Here is a 23,384-nt window from a genome sequence, read left to right as displayed (position 1 = left end):
TGAATCAGATACAGTGGTTCCAACAAAAACTCTCCTGAACGGCACTGTGCCGAAAATTTCGCTACAGATCACCCTTGACTTGCTTGTGCTTCAGGTAGACGCCGGTTTTGCAGCCAGGAAGCGGACAGCAGCAACTTCCAACTAGTTTTGCAGTACTCAAACAACACAGTAAAACAGCATGCATCTTTTGCAGAACAGGAAAAACTCGACCGTGACAGGATTCGAACCTGCAATCTTCGGATCCGAAGTCCGACGCCTTATCCATTTTTTTTTTTGCTCTACGACTTTTTTTTCACCTTTTTGTGCCTTCTTCGGCTAGCTTCTGCGCTTTTTTAGTTGAAATTTTTTTTGTTTTATTTAGTTTTTTATGTTTTTTTTATTTTATTTTTTTTTTAATTTTTTTTTTTGTGTATAACGGAGTTCGCCTCTGCGAGGGCGTCTTCCTTTTAGCACTTGAGATTCGCAAGATGAGAATGAGTAAAACAGCTAACGATATTAAACGTTCTTGAAAAAGAAAAAATATATAATAATATGAAAGAAAAAATAGATATCTTCTTTTGTAGATAGTAAAGCATTTATCTGGAATGAGTATATATGCTTAATGATTTCCTTGTATTTATCTCCATTGAATCATAGCTCTTGCCGACGGATTTAGGCATAGAATGCAAGGCCTTTTCAGGATTCTGCTAAGGCCTTCACGGCTACCGTAGCGGACCTGGGGCCCACGAAGTCCCCTCCGTACTTCGCCCTTAGCAGCAATCCCCTACTTTGGCATTGCAATCTTCGATATTTTATCCGTATTCGTCATTGCGTACTTCATCCGATGCCTTGTTTTTCAAATAATATTTGTAGCATGTTACCATACAATGTCTTGTTGTTTCGTTGTCCACATATTTTATAATATTCCATTAATACATGTTGCTCATAGTCCAGCACGTCGGGCAGTCCGAGTTTATTAATGACATAATTGACATAATTCCCCAGTATCCATAGGGTAACATTATTCTTCTGAATAGGGAAAGCAACGCTTTCAGGGTTGACGAGAATGTCGACAGTAAGGTGTCTGCCGTCCTTCCGATTGATAAACGCCACCTGTTGGCGGACTCTGTCCCAAATGACCTGGTAGCCGTTGCATATTAGACGATGCTGTAGGGTGTCTATCACATTACAATGTGGACACTGATTCGTGGTACTCAATCCTATAGACTGTAATCTTTCATTTGTGGCAACGGTATTATTGACAACCTTGTACCAGGCTCCACGCACATTGGTGGACAGTACTTTATTGTTTATATTCTTCCATATATTTTGCCAGTTGCGGGTGGGATATTTTGATTCCATTCTGTTTCGGTGTTCCTTTGTAGTAAGGCAATCCATTATGAAACTGCAGTTTCTTTTGGTCTTATCCGCGACAATGCAGTGCAGATAACTGAGTTCTAAATAGTAGAATCTGATGTGCTGCAATTTGTAAGATATTTTACTTATGTTAATAGGTGGTTCCATACTCTCCGGTTTAAGTATTTGGAAAAGTTTCGATGATAAATTACTGTGGCGGTCTTCTAAAAGCTGAAGTGTACGCTTGATATAAAGAGCCGTAGTTTTGCGGCGGATATCGGTCAGTCCGAGGCCTTCTTCTCTCGGTTTTAATGTTATAGTACTGGCTGCCACTTTAAATATCTCACCTCTCCAAACATACTTGCAGATGAAGCTCATGATGGTTTTTGATATCGTTTTAGGTATTGGCAGTATTTGACCTACATATACTGCTTTCGAAAGGACAGCGCAGTTGATTAATTGCACCCTTTTGATAATGTTCAAGTCTCTAAGTCGGTTCATTATTAAAGTACCTCGAATACTATGTAAGACCTTCTTCCAGTTGAATGTTGTTGTTCGCAGGGGGCATCGTTAGAACCTCACACCTAACGCAGTGTGATGGTCTACAGACCTGGCCCATTCGAGGGCAGTGTTCCTGAAGCCGTGGAGATTTAGAAAGGAGCTTTTCATATCGTTGATTTGCGCTCCCGTTGCGGAGCAGTAGAGGCGAACAATCTCTCTCAGTCTTAATACGTCGTCATTACTTCTGACGATGACTCCGACGTCGTCGGCGTAAGCGTTGGTAGCGTTACTGACCCCTGAAATCGAGATGCCTGCTAATTCCTTGTTTAATCGTTTCAGCAAAGGTTCTAGTGCTACCACAAATAGCATCATTGATAAAGGACTTCCCTGCGGGACACCGTTTGCTATTTCGACATCTTTAGTATAGTGTCCATTTATTAAAATTTTGGTTTTCATGCCTTGCAATAAATTTTTTAAGACAATTAAAAAGTTGTCGTTAAAACCTATATGCATCATTATGGTAAATAAATATTCGTGGTTTACCCTATCAAAGGCTTTAGAAAAGTCGATAAAAACGAGACCAGCCTTTGTCAATGTCGTTGAGAAGATACTGATTATGTCCCGGTATTCGCAGACTGTTTTAAAAATATTCCGACCCGGGAGACACGTTTGATGGGGACCAATTACTGTATCAAACACCGGTCGGAGTCTGTTTTTGACTACCCTGGCAATAATTTTATAATCAGAGTTCATTAAAGATATCGGTCTCATTTTGTTGAGCTGTTTGACATCCGAATTGTTTCCCTTAGGAAGTAAAACAGTGACACACTCTTTCATTTCGTCAGGTATGTGCCCTCCACTCAAGATTCCGTTGACGACTTGTGTGAATTTATTCCTTATAATATGCCAATATTTGGAATAAAATTCTAAGGGTAAACCGTCGGGCCCAGGTGATTTTTTAACAGGTGAGCTTTTGATTACTTCTAAAATGTCTTCAGACAGGATTTCAACCGTGAGACTCCTGTTTTGTTCTTCAGTTACTATTTGTTCCACATCACAGTTTCGGAGCAGTTCCTGTCCATGATCTGGGTTATACTGGTGATCACTGTATAATTGATTATAATACCTATGAGCCTCGTTTAAAATATCTTTTTGTTGATATAAAATACTTTGATCTTCAGAGAGCAATGACTGAATAAAATTTCTTCGACGATTTTTTTCGTGCTGGAGTAGATGATAGAGTGAAGCGTGTTCTTCTTCCACTGTGGTTTGAACTCGTGATTTTATTGTCATTCCTTCCAGCTGTTTGCGTTTAAGACTAATAAGTTCGGCCTTGACCTGTTTTATACTCGTTCTGACAGTCTCGGACATTGGCATATCATAAAGGTCTCGCAGACAAGTATAATAGAATTCAACAGTGCGCCGAGACCAAAGTGCCCGTTCCCTACTGTAAGAAATTAGAGTAGATCTAAGTTTCGGTTTGGCGCATGAAGTCCACCAATCTATCGTTGACCGGTATTTGTGGCTTTGTCGGAGTGAAAGTTGCCAAGAAGCTTCTAACTGCTCGGTTAGGGCGTTATCTCGAAGCATGGCGATATTTAATTTCCAAAAAGGACGGCCCCAGTATGTCTTCTGTTTAGGAAGTCCAATGCTGCACCTTACTGCTAGATGGTCTGAAAAGAAAGTTGGTATGCGTTCGACGCCACTGATTTTGCTAGCTAAATTTGAACTTACGTATATGCGGTCGATCCTACTTTGCGCTTTAGTGCTAAAATATGTGTACTGGACAGACACGGGGTATTTGACCTCCCAAGCGTCCTGCCATTTCATTGTTTTCACAAGACTGTCTAGTTCTTGGGAGAAATTGAAATTTGGCGTTTGGTCTTTCCTGTGTAGGACACAATTCCAGTCACCTCCGACTATTACATCAACGGGATTTTCTTTTAGTAAATACACTAGATCATTTTTAAAAAAATTGGCTCTTTCTTTTCGACCATTGCTACCTGAAGGCACATAAACATTTAAAATCGTAACACTGAAAATCTTAAAACTGATTCCCCGCCCCGATTCCAACATGGTTACATCTGTGATTGCAATACCTTCCTTGACCAGGACAGCGGTGCCGCAAGCGCTTTCGGAGGCGACATTTAGGATTGCAGTAAATCCCGGAACATACAAATTTTGAAAACATACTTCTTGTAAAAGCGCAATATCGGTATCGGACTGATATATGAAGTCCCTGAGGGCAGCAATTTTAGTTGCACTCTGGATCCTGTTAATATTGACAGTCATTACGTGATAAGTTTGATCCATGAGCACGAGCTGTTATTGTTTACTTGACTTTTCGGCGAGTAGGCCTTTGTATTCCGAATTCACGTGCCATTCGTGGGCTCAAAGTGTAGTCTTGAGCTTGAGACGTTTCGGTTAACATTCCATATCATTGTTCGCAGATATATGTGGCGTTTTTGTCTCTGTATCTTCTGCCCATTCAGAACGACTATTGTGGGTAGATTGTCTACGTTGGGAATGAGTTACGTCCTGATGGTCTGAAAATTCGAGGCCTGGTGCTCCTTTGTCCCGGACATCGTACTCAGTTGATTTCCGTAGATTCGATGTTATGCTTCCGACCTCAGGTTCCCTCCGGCCATTGTCTTCGATCGTTGTCTGTTCCTGAATGCTCCTTAACCTATCCCGCAGAGCCGGGGCTAAGCTTTCAGCAGCCTGGTGTGCTAACCGCTTTTTGCGACGTTTCCTGGTTTTCCGAGGCGATCTTGACCTCTCTGGAGACGAATCGGGGGACTTTTCGGACGAATGCGGAGACGAAGTCGTCGATGCAAGCCGGTCCTGTGTCCTAGTCGAAGATCCTACGCAGCTCTTTTCACCAGGCGTGGATGAAAGTTCTACTGCATTTAGACTCGCCTCTGTCGCAGGTGGCCTGTCAGCCGCGCTGTGGGAAGCAGAACCGTAGTCATTGACTCCTTGTGTCAGTTGGATGAGCGAGTGATCTATGATCATGTCTTTCCCAACAATATTCTTAACTAGATCGTCCGTTGCCGCTACGTTCGTGTTGGTCTCGTCCTGTCGTTCGCTATCAGGCGGTTGCAGTGAGGTATCCACAGCAACCGCAGAAGGTTCTGCTCGCGAGCTACAAGAAGGAGCGGCACAGTCGTAATTTACAGGTACCTGACTTTCACTGATGTTGCGCTGGGGCGCTGTATGGTTAGTCATAGCTACGGCACTACTACTGTCTATATGGCTGAAAACACCCTCTGGATGCTCGCATTGTTCCCCCAGTTCGAAAGATGTCTGCCGAGCTGATCGCAAAGGTGACGTGGCAGCAGCGTACGTCATCTTCAGTTGAACTACAGGCCCTGCACTTGCGGACTCTTCACTGGATAATTGAGGAACCCTCCGTCTACTACACTCAGCACGTACGTGCTCTGTCGAGTTACAAATGGCAAAGGTGCGAGGCTGTCCATCGTAAATGATCAACGCACGGTATCCTCCAATAATTACAAAGGAAGGAATGTGCTTGAGAAGTTCGATCTTAACCTGGCGAACGCCATTCAGAACGGGAAACATGTGTGGTTCTGACCACAATTCCGCAACATTGGAAATTACTCTGCCATACGCCCCGAGAACACGATTGATTTCAACTACAGGCATTTCAAAAGGAAGCTCAAACACTCTTACTGTCCGTATTCCCATCCCAGCATAGGATACTACAACATCGCTAACTGAGCCATCTAAGTGATTGAACTTAATAATACCACTACATTGTTCAACAATTTCGACACATTTAGCAGGGTTTGCCAATTTCACATATGCCGAGTTAGTCACAAACGACAAATGAACTCCAACTAAGTCATCTTTAGTAATTCCAACTTTTTCCGTTAGCCAAAGTTTGATTTCAAACGCTTTCGGTCGTACGAAATTTCTATCGAAAGCGAATTTTATCGTGTCTTTTCTCATTTTCAACAAATCAATACACAATAAAGTTAAGTAATGCGCTTGCGAGCCGGCCTACCTAGCTCGCAGGAAAACAGCCTTGTTGACACGAAACGTCCGCAGCGGCCGCCACACGTCCGTCTCGCGCCGAAGACCAGGCGCGAATGATCCATTAGGCCACACGGTCACTGGCGCAATATACTTCCCCACCCACACCTCATTTTCGCCATTTGTACACTTGGCAGAATGAATTTCCCTCTTTGACGCAGTTCTCCATCTCAAATTTCAGTACTAAAAGTACGACGCTACTTATGGCTGTGTCCCATCGCAAGTTACATTCAAGCCCTTATGACGCTCATCAAACAAGAGGTTGCAAATCAGCTTCAATCGCTTAGTGCCATCTCAGTTGCTTGCAGAAGGTACCTTACCCTATGTGATACAATGGCGAGTTGTCGCTATTACCAAAGCGGCGGCGGCGCCGACGACGACGACGACGACGACGACAATCGCGAGGGTCTTTATCAGGGGTAGAAAATACATCACAAGAACTAAGTATTTCACGTCGGCATTCTCCGGAGACTGCTAAAAGCAGCAGTTTCTGGTGCCCACTTTAATAGCACCATTCGCACTATTCATTTGCGAGAACATTTCTTAAATACGGCACACATTCATAATTTTTTTTATACTTGACCGCTTTTTTCGAAAGGGCCACGGTGGGAGGGGCTGTTACAAAATTCATTTGCCTCCTGTGAGGATCGAACTCACGACCTCTGGCTTACTAGACCAGCGCTCTGCCAGTGAGCTAAGGAGGCGCCTCCTAGCGCACTTTTCGGCTACTTTGTTCTTACAGACTAGTGCATCGGAGCCATTCAGCTCGAAACGCACCGCATGAGCGACCATTATTTGCATTTAGTTAGCACAGCTGCTGCTTTCCTACACATCTCACACGATATCGATGTACACCTAAAATTCCAAAACAACACATTTATTTCATTTCAGAGTTACTTTCAGCTTCAAATACCGTTCCTCTGATATTCATACGAAGCTAGGCATCGTCGTAACCCGTTACGTTCATTACGCAAGGCTCACGAGAGGGGCGCATGTTGGATCCGCGTAGACACAAAATTTTGCGCCGCCTAGCGTGGGGCTCGAACCCACGACCCTGAGATTAACAGTCTCATGCTCTACCGACTGAGCTAGCCGGGCTTCACGCAACGCATTACGAGCCATACAATACTGATTTGACCTGCGACCATCTATTGAAGATTCTTTTGACTACAGCTTATTTCCTGCTGCCACAAATCAGTTACAATCCTATTCAATGAAAGATTGTCTCCGAAAGGCATCAAATCTGCTTGAAATGATACGTGGCTATCAGCACCATTATTCAACACACATGCTCGACTGTGCGCAGACGCCTGTGGCGTAGCCCTTTGGTCCTGAATCAGATACAGTGGTTCCAACAAAAACTCTCCTGAACGGCACTGTGCCGAAAATTTCGCTACAGATCACCCTTGACTTGCTTGTGCTTCAGGTAGACGCCGGTTTTGCAGCCAGGAAGCGGACAGCAGCAACTTCCAACTAGCTTTGCAGTACTCAAACAACACAGTAAAACAGCATGCATCTTTTGCAGAACAGGAAAAACTCGATCGTGACAGGATTCGAACCTGCAATCTTCGGATCCGACGTCCGACGCCTTATCCATTAGGCCACACGGTCACTGGCGCAAGATACTTCCCCACCCACACCTTATTTTCGCCATTTGTACACTTGGCAGAATGAATTTCCCTCTTTGACGCAGTTCTCCATCTCAAATTTTAGTACTAAAAGTACGACGCTACTTATGGCTGTGTCCCATCGCAAGTTACATTCAAGCCCTTATGACGCTGATCAAACAAGAGGTTGCAAATCAGCTTCAATCGCTTAGTGCCATCTCAGTTGCTTGCAGAAGGTACCTTACCCTATGTGATACAATGGCGAGTTGTCGCTATTACCAGAGCGGCGGCGGCGCCGCCGCCGACGACGACAATCGCGAGGGTCTTTATCAGGGGTAGAAAATACATCACAAGAACTAAGTATTTCACGTCGGCATTCTCGTTTCTGGTGCCCACTTTAATAGCACCATTCACACTATTCATTTGCGAGAGCATTTCTTAAATACCGCACACATTCATAATTTTTTTTATCCTTGACCGCTTTTTTCGAAAGGGCCACGGTGGGAGGGGCTGTTACAAAATTCATTTGCCTCCTGTGAGGATCGAACTCACGACCTCTGGTTTACTAGACCAGCGCTCTGCCACTGAGCTAAGGAGGCGCCTCCTAGCGCACTTTTCGGCTACTTTGTTCTTACAGACTAGTGAATCGGAGCCATTCAGCTCGAAACGGACCGCATGAGCGACCATTATTTGCATTTAGTTAGCACAGCTGCTGCTTTCCTACACATCTCACACGATATCGATGTACACCTAAAATTCCAAAACAACACATTTATTTCATTTCAGAGTTACTTTCAGCTTCAAATACCGTTCCTCTGATATTCATACGAAGCTAGGCATCGTCGTAACCCGTTACGTTCATTACGCAAGGCTCACGAGAGGGGCGCATGTTGGATCCGCGTAGACACAAAATTTTGCGCCGCACAGCGTGGGGCTCGAACCCACGACCCGGAGATTAAGAGTCTCATGCTCTACCCACTGAGCTAGCCGGGCTGCACGCAACGCGATACGTGCCATACAATACTGATTTGACTTGCGACCATCTATTGAAGATTCTTTTGACTACAGCTTATTTCCTGCTGCCACAAATCAGCTACAATCCTATTCAATGAAAAATTGTCTCCGAAAGGCATCAAATCTGCTTGAAATGATACGTGGCTATCAGCACCATTATTCAACACACATGCTCGACTGTGCGCAGACGCCTGTGGCGTAGCCCTTTGGTCCTGAATCAGATACAGTGGTTCCAACAAAAACTCTCCTGAACGGCACTGTGCCGAAAATTTCGCTACAGATCACCCTTGACTTGCTTGTGCTTCAGGTAGACGCCGGTTTTGCAGCCAGGAAGCGGACAGCACCAACTTCCAACTAGTTTTGCAGTACTCAAACAACACAGTAAAACAGCATGCATCTTTTGCAGAACAGGAAAAACTCGACCGTGACAGGATTCGAACCTGCAATCTTCGGATCCGAAGTCCGACGCCTTATCCATTAGGCCACACGGTCACTGGCGCAATATACTTCCCCACCCACACCTCATTTTCGCCATTTGTACACTTGGCAGAATGAATTTCCCTCTTTGACGCAGTTCTCCATCTCAAATTTCAGTACTAAAAGTACGACGCTACTTATGGCTGTGTCCCATCGCAAGTTACATTCAAGCCCTTGCCGCCGACGACGACGACGACAATCGCGAGGGTCTTTATCAGGGGTAGAAAATACATCACAAGAACTAAGTATTTCACGTCGGCATTCTCCGGAGACTGCCAAAAGCAGCAGTTTCTGGTGCCCACTTTAATAGCACCATTCACACTATTCATTTGCGAGAACATTTCTTAAATACCGCACACATTCATAATTTTTTTTATCCTTGACCGCTTTTTTCGAAAGGGCCACGGTGGGAGGGGCTGTTACAAAATTCATTTGCCTCCTGGGAGGATCGAACTCACGACCTCTGGTTTACTAGACCAGCGCTCTGCCACTGAGCTAAGGTAGCGCCTCCTAGCGCACTTTTCGTCTACTTTGTTCTTACAGACTAGTGAATCGGAGCCATTCAGCTCGAAACGCACCGCATGAGCGACCATTATTTGCATTTAGTTAGCACAGCTGCTGCTTTCCTACACATCTCACACGATATCGATGTACACCTAAAATTCCAAAACAACACATTTATTTCATTTCAGAGTTACTTTCAGCTTCAAATACCGTTCCTCTGATATTCATACGAAGCTAGGCATCGTCGTAACCCGTTACGTTCATTACGCAAGGCTCACGAGAGGGGCGCATGTTGGATCCGCGTAGACACAAAATTTTGCGCCGCCCAGCGTGGGGCTCGAACCCACGACCCTGAGATTAAGAGTCTCATGCTCTACCGACTGAGCTAGCCGGGCTGCACGCAACGCGTTACGAGCCATACAATACTGATTTGACCTAAGACCATCTATTGAAGATTCTTTTGACTACAGCTTATTTCCTGCTGCCACAAATCAGCTACAATCCTATTCAATGAAAAATTGTCTCCGAAAGGCATCAAATCTGCTTGAAATGATACGTGGCTATCAGCACAATTATTCAACACACATGCTCGACTGTGCGCAGACGCCTGTGGCGTAGCCCTTTGGTCCTGAATCAGATACAGTGGTTCCAACAAAAACTCTCCTGAACGGCACTGTGCCGAAAATTTCGCTACAGATCACCCTTGACTTGCTTGTGCTTCAGGTAGACGCCGGTTTTGCAGCCAGGAAGCGGACAGCAGCAACTTCCAACTAGTTTTGCAGTACTCAAACAACACAGTAAAACAGCATGCATCTTTTGCAGAACAGGAAAAACTCGACCGGGACAGGATTCGAACCTGCAATCTTCGGATCCGAAGTCCGACGCCTTATCCATTAGGCCACACGGTCAGTGGCGCAATATACTTCCCCACCCACACCTTATTTTCGCCATTTGTACACTTGGCAGAATGAATTTCCCTCTTTGACGCAGTTCTCCATCTCAAATTTCAGTACTAAAAGTACGACGCTACTTATGGCTGTGTCCCATCGCAAGTTACATTCAAGCCCTTATGACGCTGATCAAACAAGAGGTTGCAAATCAGCTTCAATCGCTTAGTGCCATCTCAGTTGCTTGCAGAAGGTACCTTACCCTATGTGATACAATGGCGAGTTGTCGCTATTACCAGAGCGGCGGCGGCGCCGCCGCCGACGACGACAATCGCGAGGGTCTTTATCAGGGGTAGAAAATACATCACAAGAACTAAGTATTTCACGTCGGCATTCTCGTTTCTGGTGCCCACTTTAATAGCACCATTCACACTATTCATTTGCGAGAGCATTTCTTAAATACCGCACACATTCATAATTTTTTTTATCCTTGACCGCTTTTTTCGAAAGGGCCACGGTGGGAGGGGCTGTTACAAAATTCATTTGCCTCCTGTGAGGATCGAACTCACGACCTCTGGTTTACTAGACCAGCGCTCTGCCACTGAGCTAAGGAGGCGCCTCCTAGCGCACTTTTCGGCTACTTTGTTCTTACAGACTAGTGAATCGGAGCCATTCAGCTCGAAACGGACCGCATGAGCGACCATTATTTGCATTTAGTTAGCACAGCTGCTGCTTTCCTACACATCTCACACGATATCGATGTACACCTAAAATTCCAAAACAACACATTTATTTCATTTCAGAGTTACTTTCAGCTTCAAATACCGTTCCTCTGATATTCATACGAAGCTAGGCATCGTCGTAACCCGTTACGTTCATTACGCAAGGCTCACGAGAGGGGCGCATGTTGGATCCGCGTAGACACAAAATTTTGCGCCGCACAGCGTGGGGCTCGAACCCACGACCCTGAGATTAAGAGTCTCATGCTCTACCCACTGAGCTAGCCGGGCTGCACGCAACGCGATACGTGCCATACAATACTGATTTGACTTGCGACCATCTATTGAAGATTCTTTTGACTACAGCTTATTTCCTGCTGCCACAAATCAGCTACAATCCTATTCAATGAAAAATTGTCTCCGAAAGGCATCAAATCTGCTTGAAATGATACGTGGCTATCAGCACCATTATTCAACACACATGCTCGACTGTGCGCAGACGCCTGTGGCGTAGCCCTTTGGTCCTGAATCAGATACAGTGGTTCCAACAAAAACTCTCCTGAACGGCACTGTGCCGAAAATTTCGCTACAGATCACCCTTGACTTGCTTGTGCTTCAGGTAGACGCCGGTTTTGCAGCCAGGAAGCGGACAGCACCAACTTCCAACTAGTTTTGCAGTACTCAAACAACACAGTAAAACAGCATGCATCTTTTGCAGAACAGGAAAAACTCGACCGTGACAGGATTCGAACCTGCAATCTTCGGATCCGAAGTCCGACGCCTTATCCATTAGGCCACACGGTCACTGGCGCAATATACTTCCCCACCCACACCTCATTTTCGCCATTTGTACACTTGGCAGAATGAATTTCCCTCTTTGACGCAGTTCTCCATCTCAAATTTCAGTACTAAAAGTACGACGCTACTTATGGCTGTGTCCCATCGCAAGTTACATTCAAGCCCTTGCCGCCGACGACGACGACGACAATCGCGAGGGTCTTTATCAGGGGTAGAAAATACATCACAAGAACTAAGTATTTCACGTCGGCATTCTCCGGAGACTGCCAAAAGCAGCAGTTTCTGGTGCCCACTTTAATAGCACCATTCACACTATTCATTTGCGAGAACATTTCTTAAATACCGCACACATTCATAATTTTTTTTATCCTTGACCGCTTTTTTCGAAAGGGCCACGGTGGGAGGGGCTGTTACAAAATTCATTTGCCTCCTGGGAGGATCGAACTCACGACCTCTGGTTTACTAGACCAGCGCTCTGCCACTGAGCTAAGGTAGCGCCTCCTAGCGCACTTTTCGTCTACTTTGTTCTTACAGACTAGTGAATCGGAGCCATTCAGCTCGAAACGCACCGCATGAGCGACCATTATTTGCATTTAGTTAGCACAGCTGCTGCTTTCCTACACATCTCACACGATATCGATGTACACCTAAAATTCCAAAACAACACATTTATTTCATTTCAGAGTTACTTTCAGCTTCAAATACCGTTCCTCTGATATTCATACGAAGCTAGGCATCGTCGTAACCCGTTACGTTCATTACGCAAGGCTCACGAGAGGGGCGCATGTTGGATCCGCGTAGACACAAAATTTTGCGCCGCCCAGCGTGGGGCTCGAACCCACGACCCTGAGATTAAGAGTCTCATGCTCTACCGACTGAGCTAGCCGGGCTGCACGCAACGCGTTACGAGCCATACAATACTGATTTGACCTAAGACCATCTATTGAAGATTCTTTTGACTACAGCTTATTTCCTGCTGCCACAAATCAGCTACAATCCTATTCAATGAAAAATTGTCTCCGAAAGGCATCAAATCTGCTTGAAATGATACGTGGCTATCAGCACAATTATTCAACACACATGCTCGACTGTGCGCAGACGCCTGTGGCGTAGCCCTTTGGTCCTGAATCAGATACAGTGGTTCCAACAAAAACTCTCCTGAACGGCACTGTGCCGAAAATTTCGCTACAGATCACCCTTGACTTGCTTGTGCTTCAGGTAGACGCCGGTTTTGCAGCCAGGAAGCGGACAGCAGCAACTTCCAACTAGTTTTGCAGTACTCAAACAACACAGTAAAACAGCATGCATCTTTTGCAGAACAGGAAAAACTCGACCGGGACAGGATTCGAACCTGCAATCTTCGGATCCGAAGTCCGACGCCTTATCCATTAGGCCACACGGTCAGTGGCGCAATATACTTCCCCACCCACACCTTATTTTCGCCATTTGTACACTTGGCAGAATGAATTTCCCTCTTTGACGCAGTTCTCCATCTCAAATTTCAGTACTAAAAGTACGACGCTACTTATGGCTGTGTCCCATCGCAAGTTACATTCAAGCCCTTATGACGCTGATCAAACAAGAGGTTGCAAATCAGCTTCAATCGCTTAGTGCCATCTCAGTTGCTTGCAGAAGGTACCTTACCCTATGTGATACAATGGCGAGTTGTCGCTATTACCAAAGCGGCGGCGGCGCCGCCGACGACGACGACAATCGCGAGGGTCTTTATCAGGGGTAGAAAATACATCACAAGAACTAAGTATTTCACGTCGGCATTCTCCGGAGACTGCCAAAAGCAGCAGTTTCTGGTGCCCACTTTAATAGCACCATTCACACTATTCATTTGCGAGAACATTTCTTAAATACCGCACACATTCATAATTTTTTTTATCCTTGACCGCTTTTTTCGAAAGGGCCACGGTGGGAGGGGCTGTTACAAAATTCATTTGCCTCCTGGGAGGATCGAACTCACGACCTCTGGTTTACTAGACCAGCGCTCTGCCACTGAGCTAAGGTAGCGCCTCCTAGCGCACATTTCGTCTACTTTGTTCTTACAGACTAGTGAATCGGAGCCATTCAGCTCGAAACGCACCGCATGAGCGACCATTATTTGCATTTAGTTAGCACAGCTGCTGCTTTCCTACACATCTCACACGATATCGATGTACACCTAAAATTCCAAAACAACACATTTATTTCATTTCAGAGTTACTTTCAGCTTCAAATACCGTTCCTCTGATATTCATACGAAGCTAGGCATCGTCGTAACCCGTTACGTTCATTACGCAAGGCTCACGAGAGGGGCGCATGTTGGATCCGCGTAGACACAAAATTTTGCGCCGCCCAGCGTGGGGCTCGAACCCACGACCCTGAGATTAAGAGTCTCATGCTCTACCGACTGAGCTAGCCGGGCTGCACGCAACGCGTTACGAGCCATACAATACTGATTTGACCTAAGACCATCTATTGAAGATTCTTTTGACTACAACTTATTTCCTGCTGCCACAAATCAGCTACAATCCTATTCAATGAAAAATTGTCTCCGAAAGGCATCAAATCTGCTTGAAATGATACGTGGCTATCAGCACAATTATTCAACACACATGCTCGACTGTGCGCAGACGCCTGTGGCGTAGCCCTTTGGTCCTGAATCAGATACAGTGGTTCCAACAAAAACTCTCCTGAACGGCACTGTGCCGAAAATTTCGCTACAGATCACCCTTGACTTGCTTGTGCTTCAGGTAGACGCCGGTTTTGCAGCCAGGAAGCGAACAGCAGCAACTTCCAACTAGTTTTGCAGTACTCAAACAACACAGTAAAACAGCATGCATCTTTTGCAGAACAGGAAAAACTCGACCGGGACAGGATTCGAACCTGCAATCTTCGGATCCGAAGTCCGACGCCTTATCCATTAGGCCACACGGTCAGTGGCGCAATATACTTCCCCACCCACACCTTATTTTCGCCATTTGTACACTTGGCAGAATGAATTTCCCTCTTTGACGCAGTTCTCCATCTCAAATTTCAGTACTAAAAGTACGACGCTACTTATGGCTGTGTCCCATCGCAAGTTACATTCAAGCCCTTATGACGCTGATCAAACAAGAGGTTGCAAATCAGCTTCAATCGCTTAGTGCCATCTCAGTTGCTTGCAGAAGGTACCTTACCCTATGTGATACAATGGCGAGTTGTCGCTATTACCAAAGCGGCGGCGGCGCCGACGACGACGACGACGACGACGACGACGACGACGACAATCGCGAGGGTCTTTATCAGGGGTAGAAAATACATCACAAGAACTAAGTATTTCACGTCGGCATTCTCGTTTCTGGTGCCCACTTTAATAGCACCATTCACACTATTCATTTGCGAGAGCATTTCTTAAATACCGCACACATTCATAATTTTTTTTATCCTTGACCGCTTTTTTCGAAAGGGCCACGGTGGGAGGGGCTGTTACAAAATTCATTTGCCTCCTGGGAGGATCGAACTCACGACCTCTGGTTTACTAGACCAGCTCTCTGCCACTGAGCTAAGGAGGCGCCTCCTAGCGCACTTTTCGGCTACTTTGTTCTTACAGACTAGTGAATCGGAGCCATTCAGCTCGAAACGGACCGCATGAGCGACCATTATTTGCATTTAGTTAGCACAGCTGCTGCTTTCCTACACATCTCACACGATATCGATGTACACCTAAAATTCCAAAACAACACATTTATTTCATTTCAGAGTTACTTTCAGCTTCAAATACCGTTCCTCTGATATTCATACGAAGCTAGGCATCGTCGTAACCCGTTACGTTCATTACGCAAGGCTCACGAGAGGGGCGCATGTTGGATCCGCGTAGACACAAAATTTTGCGCCGCCCAGCGTGGGGCTCGAAACCACGACCCGGAGATTAAGAGTCTCATGCTCTACCCACTGAGCTAGCCGGGCTGCACGCAACGCGATACGTGCCATACAATACTGATTTGACTTGCGACCATCTATTGAAGATTCTTTTGACTACAGCTTATTTCCTGCTGCCACAAATCAGCTACAATCCTATTCAATGAAAAATTGTCTCCGAAAGGCATCAAATCTGCTTGAAATGATACGTGGCTATCAGCACCATTATTCAACACACATGCTCGACTGTGCGCATACGCCTGTGGCGTAGCCCTTTGGTCCTGAATCAGATACAGTGGTTCCAACAAAAACTCTCCTGAACGGCACTGTGCCGAAAATTTCGCTACAGATCACCCTCGACTTGCTTGTGCTTCAGGTAGACGCCGGTTTTGCAGCCAGGAAGCGGACAGCAGCAACTTCCAACTAGTTTTGCAGTACTCAAACAACACAGTAAAACAGCATGCATCTTTTGCAGAACAGGAAAAACTCGACCGTGACAGGATTCGAACCTGCAATCTTCGGATCCGAAGTCCGACGCCTTATCCATTAGGCCACACGGTCACTGGCGCAATATACTTCCCCACCCACACCTCATTTTCGCCATTTGTACACTTGGCAGAATGAATTTCCCTCTTTGACGCAGTTCTCCATCTCAAATTTCAGTACTAAAAGTACGACGCTACTTATGGCTGTGTCCCATCGCAAGTTACATTCAAGCCCTTGCCGCCGACGACGACGACGACAATCGCGAGGGTCTTTATCAGGGGTAGAAAATACATCACAAGAACTAAGTATTTCACGTCGGCATTCTCCGGAGACTGCCAAAAGCAGCAGTTTCTTGTGCCCACTTTAATAGCACCATTCGCACTATTCATTTGCGAGAACATTTCTTAAATACCGCACACATTCATAATTTTTTTTATACTTGACCGCTTTTTTCGAAAGGGCCACGGTGGGAGGGGCTGTTACAAAATTCATTTGCCTCCTGGGAGGATCGAACTCACGACCTCTGGTTTACTAGACCAGCGCTCTGCCACTGAGCTAAGGTAGCGCCTCCTAGCGCACTTTTCGTCTACTTTGTTCTTACAGACTAGTGAATCGGAGCCATTCAGCTCGAAACGCACCGCATGAGCGACCATTATTTGCATTTAGTTAGCACAGCTGCTGCTTTCCTACACATCTCACACGATATCGATGTACACCTAAAATTCCAAAACAACACATTTATTTCATTTCAGAGTTACTTTCAGCTTCAAATACCGTTCCTCTGATATTCATACGAAGCTAGGCATCGTCGTAACCCGTTACGTTCATTCCGCAAGGCTCACGAGAGGGGCGCATGTTGGATCCGCGTAGACACAAAATTTTGCGCCGCCCAGCGTGGGGCTCGAACCCACGACCCTGAGATTAAGAGTCTCATGCTCTACCGACTGAGCTAGCCGGGCTGCACGCAACGCGTTACGAGCCATACAATACTGATTTGACCTAAGACCATCTATTGAAGATTCTTTTGACTACAACTTATTTCCTGCTGCCACAAATCAGCTACAATCCTATTCAATGAAAAATTGTCTCCGAAAGGCATCAAATCTGCTTGAAATGATACGTGGCTATCAGCACAATTATTCAACACACATGCTCGACTGTGCGCAGACGCCTGTGGCGTAGCCCTTTGGTCCTGAATCAGATACAGTGGTTCCAACAAAAACTCTCCTGAACGGCACTGTGCCGAAAATTTCGCTACAGATCACCCTTGACTTGCTTGTGCTTCAGGTAGACGCCGGTTTTGCAGCCAGGAAGCGGACAGCAGCAACTTCCAACTAGTTTTGCAGTACTCAAACAACACAGTAAAACAGCATGCATCTTTTGCAGAACAGGAAAAACTCGACCGGGACAGGATTCGAACCTGCAATCTTCGGATCCGAAGTCCGACGCCTTATCCATTAGGCCACACGGTCAGTGGCGCAATATACTTCCCCACCCACACCTTATTTTCGCCATTTGTACACTTGGCAGAATGAATTTCCCTCTTTGACGCAGTTCTCCATCTCAAATTTCAGTACTAAAAGTACGACGCTACTTATGGCTGTGTCCCATCGCAAGTTACATTCAAGCCCTTATGACGCTGATCAAACAAGAGGTTGCAAATCAGCTTCAATCGCTTAGTGCCATCTCAGTTGCTTGCAGAAGGTACCTTACCCTATGTGATACAATGGCGAGTTGTCGCTATTACCAAAGCGGCGGCGGCGCCGCCGACGACGACGACGACAATCGCGAGGGTCTTTATCAGGGGTAGAAAATACATCACAAGAACTAAGTATTTCACGTCGGCATTCTCCGGAGACTGCCAAAAGCAGCAGTTTCTGGTGCCCACTTTAATAGCACCATTCACACTATTCATTTGCGAGAACATTTCTTAAATACCGCACACATTCATAATTTTTTTTATCCTTGACCGCTTTTTTCGAAAGGGCCACGGTGGGAGGGGCTGTTACAAAATTCATTTGCCTCCTGGGAGGATCGAACTCACGACCTCTGGTTTACTAGACCAGGGCTCTGCCACTGAGCTAAGGTAGCGCCTCCTAGCGCACTTTTCGTCTACTTTGTTCTTACAGACTAGTGAATCGGAGCCATTCAGCTCGAAACGCACCGCATGAGCGACCATTATTTGCATTTAGTTAGCACAGCTGCTGCTTTCCTACACATCTCACACGATATCGATGTACACCTAAAATTCCAAAACAACACATTTATTTCATTTCAGAGTTACTTTCAGCTTCAAATACCGTTCCTCTGATATTCATACGAAGCTAGGCATCGTCGTAACCCGTTACGTTCATTACGCAAGGCTCACGAGAGGGGCGCATGTTGGATCCGCGTAGACACAAAATTTTGCGCCGCCCAGCGTGGGGCTCGAACCCACGACCCTGAGATTAAGAGTCTCATGCTCTACCGACTGAGCTAGCCGGGCTGCACGCAACGCGTTACGAGCCATACAATACTGATTTGACCTAAGACCATCTATTGAAGATTCTTTTGACTACAACTTATTTCCTGCTGCCACAAATCAGCTACAATCCTATTCAATGAAAAATTGTCTCCGAAAGGCATCAAATCTGCTTGAAATGATACGTGGCTATCAGCACAATTATTCAACACACATGCTCGACTGTGCGCAGACGCCTGTGGCGTAGCCCTTTGGTCCTGAATCAGATACAGTGGTTCCAACAAAAACTCTCCTGAACGGCACTGTGCCGAAAATTTCGCTACAGATCACCCTTGACTTGCTTGTGCTTCAGGTAGACGCCGGTTTTGCAGCCAGGAAGCGGACAGCAGCAACTTCCAACTAGTTTTGCAGTACTCAAACAACACAGTAAAACAGCATGCATCTTTTGCAGAACAGGAAAAACTCGACCGGGACAGGATTCGAACCTGCAATCTTCGGATCCGAAGTCCGACGCCTTATCCATTAGGCCACACGGTCAGTGGCGCAATATACTTCCCCACCCACACCTTATTTTCGCCATTTGTACACTTGGCAGAATGAATTTCCCTCTTTGACGCAGTTCTCCATCTCAAATTTCAGTACTAAAAGTACGACGCTACTTATGGCTGTGTCCCATCGCAAGTTACATTCAAGCCCTTATGACGCTGATCAAACAAGAGGTTGCAAATCAGCTTCAATCGCTCAGTGCCATCTCAGTCGCTTGCGGAAGGTACCTCACCCTATGTGATTCAATGGCGAGTTGTCGCTATTAGCAAAGCGGCGGCGACGACGACGACAATCGCGAGGGTCTTTATCAGGGGTAGAAAATACATCACAAGAACTAAGTATTTCACGTCGGCATTCTCCGGAGACTGCCAAAAGCAGCAGTTTCTGGTGCCCACTTTAATAGCACCATTCACACTATTCATTTGCGAGAACATTTCTTAAATACAGCACACATTCATAATTTTTTTTATCCCTGACCGCTTTTTTCGAAAGGGCCACGGTGGGAGGGGCTGTTACGAAATTCATTTGCCTCCTGGGAGGATCGAACTCACAACCTCTGCTTTACTAGACCAGCGCTCTGCCACTGAGCTAAGGTAGCGCCTCCCAGCGCACTTTTCGTCTACTTTGTTCTTACAGACTAGTGAATCGGAGCCATTCAGCTCGAAACGCACCGCATGAGCGACCATTATTTGCATTTAGTTAGCACAGCTGCTGCTTTCCTACACATCTCACACGATATCGATGTACACCTAAAATTCCAAAACAACACATTTATTTCATTTCAGAGTTACTTTCAGCTTCAAATACCGTTCCTCTGATATTCATACGAAGCTAGGCATCGTCGTAACCCGTTACGTTCATTACGCAACGCTCACGAGAGGGGCGCATGTTGGATCCGCGTAGACACAAAATTTTGCGCCGCCCAGCGTGGGGCTCGAACCCACGACCCTGAGATTAAGAGTCTCATGCTCTACCGACTGAGCTAGCCGGGCTGCACGCAACGCGTAACGAGCCATACAATACTGATTTGACCTAAGACCATCTATTGAAGATTCTTTTGACTACAACTTATTTCCTGCTGCCACAAATCAGCTACAATCCTATTCAATGAAAAATTGTCTCCGAAAGGCATCAAATCTGCTTGAAATGATACGTGGCTATCAGCACAATTATTCAACACACATGCTCGACTGTGCGCAGACGCCTGTGGCGTAGCCCTTTGGTCCTGAATCAGATACAGTGGTTCCAACAAAAACTCTCCTGAACGGCACTCTGCCGAAAATTTCGCTACAGATCACCCTTGACTTGCTTGTGCTTCAGGTAGACGCCGGTTTTGCAGCCAGGAAGCGGACAGCAGCAACTTCCAACTAGTTTTGCAGTACTCAAACAACACAGTAAAACAGCATGCATCTTTTGCAGAACAGGAAAAACTCGACCGGGACAGGATTCGAACCTGCAATCTTCGGATCCGAAGTCCGACGCCTTATCCATTAGGCCACACGGTCAGTGGCGCAATATACTTCCCCACCCACACCTTATTTTCGCCATTTGTACACTTGGCAGAATGAATTTCCCTCTTTGACGCAGTTCTCCATCTCAAATTTCAGTACTAAAAGTACGACGCTACTTATGGCTGTGTCCCATCGCAAGTTACATTCAAGCCCTTATGACGCTGATCAAACAAGAGGTTGCAAATCAGCTTCAATCGCTTAGTGCCATCTCAGTTGCTTGCAGAAGGTACCTTACCCTATGTGATACAATGGCGAGTTGTCGCTATTACCAAAGCGGCGGCGGCGCCGCCGACGACGGCGACAATCGCGAGGGTCTTTATCAGGGGTAGAAAATACATCACAAGAACTAAGTATTTCACGTCGGCATTCTCCGGAGACTGCCAAAAGCAGCAGTTTCTGGTGCCCACTTTAATAGCACCATTCACACTATTCATTTGCGAGAACATTTCTTAAATACCGCACACATTCATAATTTTTTTTATCCTTGACCGCTTTTTTCGAAAGGGCCACGGTGGGAGGGGCTGTTACAAAATTCATTTGACTCCTGGGAGGATCGAACTCACGACCTCTGGTTTACTAGACCAGCGCTCTGCCACTGAGCTAAGGTAGCGCCTCCTAGCGCACTTTTCGTCTACTTTGTTCTTACAGACTAGTGAATCGGAGCCATTCAGCTCGAAACGCACCGCATGAGCGACCATTATTTGCATTTAGTTAGCACAGCTGCTGCTTTCCTACACATCTCACACGATATCGATGTACACCTAAAATTCCAAAACAACACATTTATTTCATTTCAGAGTTACTTTCAGCTTCAAATACCGTTCCTCTGATATTCATACGAAGCTAGGCATCGTCGTAACCCGTTACGTTCATTACGCAAGGCTCACGAGAGGGGCGCATGTTGGATCCGCGTAGACACAAAATTTTGCGCCGCCCAGCGTGGGGCTCGAACCCACGACCCTGAGATTAAGAGTCTCATGCTCTACCGACTGAGCTAGCCGGGCTGCACGCAACGCGTAACGAGCCATACAATACTGATTTGACCTAAGACCATCTATTGAAGATTCTTTTGACTACAACTTATTTCCTGCTGCCACAAATCAGCTACAATCCTATTCAATGAAAAATTGCCTCCGAAAGGCATCAAATCTGCTTGAAATGATACGTGGCTATCAGCACAATTATTCAACACACATGCTCGACTGTGCGCAGACGCCTGTGGCGTAGCCCTTTGGTCCTGAATCAGATACAGTGGTTCCAACAAAAACTCTCCTGAACGGCACTGTGCCGAAAATTTCGCTACAGATCACCCTTGACTTGCTTGTGCTTCAGGTAGACGCCGGTTTTGCAGCCAGGAAGCGGACAGCAGCAACTTCCAACTAGTTTTGCAGTACTCAAACAACACAGTAAAACAGCATGCATCTTTTGCAGAACAGGAAAAACTCGACCGGGACAGGATTCGAACCTGCAATCTTCGGATCCGAAGTCCGACGCCTTATCCATTAGGCCACACGGTCAGTGGCGCAATATACTTCCCCACCCACACCTTATTTTCGCCATTTGTACACTTGGCAGAATGAATTTCCCTCTTTGACGCAGTTCTCCATCTCAAATTTCAGTACTAAAAGTACGACGCTACTTATGGCTGTGTCCCATCGCAAGTTACATTCAAGCCCTTATGACGCTGATCAAACAAGAGGTTGCAAATCAGCTTCAATCGCTTAGTGCCATCTCAGTCGCTTGCAGAAGGTACCTCACCCTATGTGATACAATGGCGAATTGTCGCTATTACCAAAGCGGCGGCGGCGCCGACGACGACAATCGCGAGGGTCTTTATCAGGGGTAGAAAATACATCACAAGAACTAAGTACTTCACGTCGGCATTCTCCGGAGACTGCCAAAAGCAGCAGTTTCTGGTGCCCACTTTAATAGCACCATTCACACTATTCATTTGCGAGAACATTTCTTAAATACCGCACACATTCATAATTTTTTTTATCCTTGACCGCTTTTTTCGAAAGGGCCACGGTGGGAGGGGCTGTTACAAAATTCATTTGCCTCCTGGGAGGATCGAACTCACAACCTCTGCTTTACTAGACCAGCGCTCTGCCACTGAGCTAAGGTAGCGCCTCCTAGCGCTCTTTTCGTCTACTTTGTTCTTACAGACTAGTGAATCGGAGCCATTCAGCTCGAAACGCACCGCATGAGCGACCATTATTTGCATTTAGTTAGCACAGCTGCTGCTTTCCTACACATCTCACACGATATCGATGTACACCTAAAATTCCAAAACAACACATTTATTTCATTTCAGAGTTACTTTCAGCTTCAAATACCGTTCCTCTGATATTCATACGAAGCTAGGCATCGTCGTAACCCGTTACGTTCATTACGCAAGGCTCACGAGAGGGGCGCATGTTGGATCCGCGTAGACACAAAATTTTGCGCCGCCCAGCGTGGGGCTCGAACCCACGACCCTGAGATTAAGAGCCTCATGCTCTTCCGACTGAGTTAGCCGGGCTGCACGCAACGCGTAACGAGCCATACAATACTGATTTGACCTAAGACCATCTATTGAAGATTCTTTTGACTAC

The 23,384-nt window shown here is 46.0% G+C and overlaps 33 non-coding genes across 33 annotated transcripts; all 33 read right to left on the bottom strand.

Annotated features, from left to right (window-relative positions):
* Positions 1-6,524: 6,524 nt before the first annotated feature.
* On the bottom strand, positions 6,525-6,596 carry Trnat-agu (transfer RNA threonine (anticodon AGU)). The gene has a single exon. It is a non-coding gene; the product is annotated as a tRNA-Thr (tRNA).
* Positions 6,597-6,917: 321 nt separating this feature from the next.
* On the bottom strand, positions 6,918-6,990 carry Trnan-guu (transfer RNA asparagine (anticodon GUU)). The gene has a single exon. It is a non-coding gene; the product is annotated as a tRNA-Asn (tRNA).
* A 440-nt stretch (positions 6,991-7,430) lies between these two features.
* On the bottom strand, positions 7,431-7,503 carry Trnar-ucg (transfer RNA arginine (anticodon UCG)). The gene has a single exon. It is a non-coding gene; the product is annotated as a tRNA-Arg (tRNA).
* A 523-nt stretch (positions 7,504-8,026) lies between these two features.
* Positions 8,027-8,098, bottom strand: Trnat-agu (transfer RNA threonine (anticodon AGU)). Its single transcript has one exon. It is a non-coding gene; the product is annotated as a tRNA-Thr (tRNA).
* A 321-nt stretch (positions 8,099-8,419) lies between these two features.
* On the bottom strand, positions 8,420-8,492 carry Trnak-cuu (transfer RNA lysine (anticodon CUU)). Its single transcript has one exon. It is a non-coding gene; the product is annotated as a tRNA-Lys (tRNA).
* A 440-nt stretch (positions 8,493-8,932) lies between these two features.
* Trnar-ucg (transfer RNA arginine (anticodon UCG)) lies at positions 8,933-9,005 on the bottom strand. The gene has a single exon. It is a non-coding gene; the product is annotated as a tRNA-Arg (tRNA).
* A 418-nt stretch (positions 9,006-9,423) lies between these two features.
* On the bottom strand, positions 9,424-9,495 carry Trnat-agu (transfer RNA threonine (anticodon AGU)). Its single transcript has one exon. It is a non-coding gene; the product is annotated as a tRNA-Thr (tRNA).
* A 321-nt stretch (positions 9,496-9,816) lies between these two features.
* On the bottom strand, positions 9,817-9,889 carry Trnak-cuu (transfer RNA lysine (anticodon CUU)). Its single transcript has one exon. It is a non-coding gene; the product is annotated as a tRNA-Lys (tRNA).
* A 440-nt stretch (positions 9,890-10,329) lies between these two features.
* Positions 10,330-10,402, bottom strand: Trnar-ucg (transfer RNA arginine (anticodon UCG)). The gene has a single exon. It is a non-coding gene; the product is annotated as a tRNA-Arg (tRNA).
* A 523-nt stretch (positions 10,403-10,925) lies between these two features.
* Positions 10,926-10,997, bottom strand: Trnat-agu (transfer RNA threonine (anticodon AGU)). The gene has a single exon. It is a non-coding gene; the product is annotated as a tRNA-Thr (tRNA).
* Positions 10,998-11,318: 321 nt separating this feature from the next.
* Positions 11,319-11,391, bottom strand: Trnak-cuu (transfer RNA lysine (anticodon CUU)). Its single transcript has one exon. It is a non-coding gene; the product is annotated as a tRNA-Lys (tRNA).
* A 440-nt stretch (positions 11,392-11,831) lies between these two features.
* On the bottom strand, positions 11,832-11,904 carry Trnar-ucg (transfer RNA arginine (anticodon UCG)). Its single transcript has one exon. It is a non-coding gene; the product is annotated as a tRNA-Arg (tRNA).
* A 418-nt stretch (positions 11,905-12,322) lies between these two features.
* Trnat-agu (transfer RNA threonine (anticodon AGU)) lies at positions 12,323-12,394 on the bottom strand. The gene has a single exon. It is a non-coding gene; the product is annotated as a tRNA-Thr (tRNA).
* A 321-nt stretch (positions 12,395-12,715) lies between these two features.
* Positions 12,716-12,788, bottom strand: Trnak-cuu (transfer RNA lysine (anticodon CUU)). Its single transcript has one exon. It is a non-coding gene; the product is annotated as a tRNA-Lys (tRNA).
* Positions 12,789-13,228: 440 nt separating this feature from the next.
* Trnar-ucg (transfer RNA arginine (anticodon UCG)) lies at positions 13,229-13,301 on the bottom strand. Its single transcript has one exon. It is a non-coding gene; the product is annotated as a tRNA-Arg (tRNA).
* A 544-nt stretch (positions 13,302-13,845) lies between these two features.
* On the bottom strand, positions 13,846-13,917 carry Trnat-agu (transfer RNA threonine (anticodon AGU)). The gene has a single exon. It is a non-coding gene; the product is annotated as a tRNA-Thr (tRNA).
* A 321-nt stretch (positions 13,918-14,238) lies between these two features.
* Trnak-cuu (transfer RNA lysine (anticodon CUU)) lies at positions 14,239-14,311 on the bottom strand. Its single transcript has one exon. It is a non-coding gene; the product is annotated as a tRNA-Lys (tRNA).
* A 440-nt stretch (positions 14,312-14,751) lies between these two features.
* Trnar-ucg (transfer RNA arginine (anticodon UCG)) lies at positions 14,752-14,824 on the bottom strand. Its single transcript has one exon. It is a non-coding gene; the product is annotated as a tRNA-Arg (tRNA).
* Positions 14,825-15,368: 544 nt separating this feature from the next.
* On the bottom strand, positions 15,369-15,440 carry Trnat-agu (transfer RNA threonine (anticodon AGU)). Its single transcript has one exon. It is a non-coding gene; the product is annotated as a tRNA-Thr (tRNA).
* A 321-nt stretch (positions 15,441-15,761) lies between these two features.
* Positions 15,762-15,834, bottom strand: Trnak-cuu (transfer RNA lysine (anticodon CUU)). The gene has a single exon. It is a non-coding gene; the product is annotated as a tRNA-Lys (tRNA).
* A 440-nt stretch (positions 15,835-16,274) lies between these two features.
* Trnar-ucg (transfer RNA arginine (anticodon UCG)) lies at positions 16,275-16,347 on the bottom strand. The gene has a single exon. It is a non-coding gene; the product is annotated as a tRNA-Arg (tRNA).
* Positions 16,348-16,765: 418 nt separating this feature from the next.
* Trnat-agu (transfer RNA threonine (anticodon AGU)) lies at positions 16,766-16,837 on the bottom strand. The gene has a single exon. It is a non-coding gene; the product is annotated as a tRNA-Thr (tRNA).
* A 321-nt stretch (positions 16,838-17,158) lies between these two features.
* Positions 17,159-17,231, bottom strand: Trnak-cuu (transfer RNA lysine (anticodon CUU)). The gene has a single exon. It is a non-coding gene; the product is annotated as a tRNA-Lys (tRNA).
* A 440-nt stretch (positions 17,232-17,671) lies between these two features.
* On the bottom strand, positions 17,672-17,744 carry Trnar-ucg (transfer RNA arginine (anticodon UCG)). Its single transcript has one exon. It is a non-coding gene; the product is annotated as a tRNA-Arg (tRNA).
* A 547-nt stretch (positions 17,745-18,291) lies between these two features.
* Trnat-agu (transfer RNA threonine (anticodon AGU)) lies at positions 18,292-18,363 on the bottom strand. Its single transcript has one exon. It is a non-coding gene; the product is annotated as a tRNA-Thr (tRNA).
* Positions 18,364-18,684: 321 nt separating this feature from the next.
* Trnak-cuu (transfer RNA lysine (anticodon CUU)) lies at positions 18,685-18,757 on the bottom strand. The gene has a single exon. It is a non-coding gene; the product is annotated as a tRNA-Lys (tRNA).
* Positions 18,758-19,197: 440 nt separating this feature from the next.
* Positions 19,198-19,270, bottom strand: Trnar-ucg (transfer RNA arginine (anticodon UCG)). The gene has a single exon. It is a non-coding gene; the product is annotated as a tRNA-Arg (tRNA).
* Positions 19,271-20,198: 928 nt separating this feature from the next.
* On the bottom strand, positions 20,199-20,271 carry Trnak-cuu (transfer RNA lysine (anticodon CUU)). Its single transcript has one exon. It is a non-coding gene; the product is annotated as a tRNA-Lys (tRNA).
* Positions 20,272-20,711: 440 nt separating this feature from the next.
* Positions 20,712-20,784, bottom strand: Trnar-ucg (transfer RNA arginine (anticodon UCG)). The gene has a single exon. It is a non-coding gene; the product is annotated as a tRNA-Arg (tRNA).
* A 544-nt stretch (positions 20,785-21,328) lies between these two features.
* Positions 21,329-21,403, bottom strand: Trnat-agu (transfer RNA threonine (anticodon AGU)). The gene has a single exon. It is a non-coding gene; the product is annotated as a tRNA-Thr (tRNA).
* A 318-nt stretch (positions 21,404-21,721) lies between these two features.
* Trnak-cuu (transfer RNA lysine (anticodon CUU)) lies at positions 21,722-21,794 on the bottom strand. The gene has a single exon. It is a non-coding gene; the product is annotated as a tRNA-Lys (tRNA).
* Positions 21,795-22,234: 440 nt separating this feature from the next.
* Positions 22,235-22,307, bottom strand: Trnar-ucg (transfer RNA arginine (anticodon UCG)). The gene has a single exon. It is a non-coding gene; the product is annotated as a tRNA-Arg (tRNA).
* Positions 22,308-23,238: 931 nt separating this feature from the next.
* Trnak-cuu (transfer RNA lysine (anticodon CUU)) lies at positions 23,239-23,311 on the bottom strand. Its single transcript has one exon. It is a non-coding gene; the product is annotated as a tRNA-Lys (tRNA).
* Positions 23,312-23,384: the final 73 nt, after the last annotated feature.

Source organism: Schistocerca cancellata, chromosome 8 (genome assembly GCF_023864275.1).
Source record: "Schistocerca cancellata isolate TAMUIC-IGC-003103 chromosome 8, iqSchCanc2.1, whole genome shotgun sequence".
NCBI classification, from domain to species: Eukaryota; Metazoa; Arthropoda; class Insecta; order Orthoptera; family Acrididae; genus Schistocerca; species Schistocerca cancellata.
The sequence above is the reverse complement of the archived record's forward strand: the minus strand, read 5'-3'. Positions and strand labels throughout refer to the sequence as shown.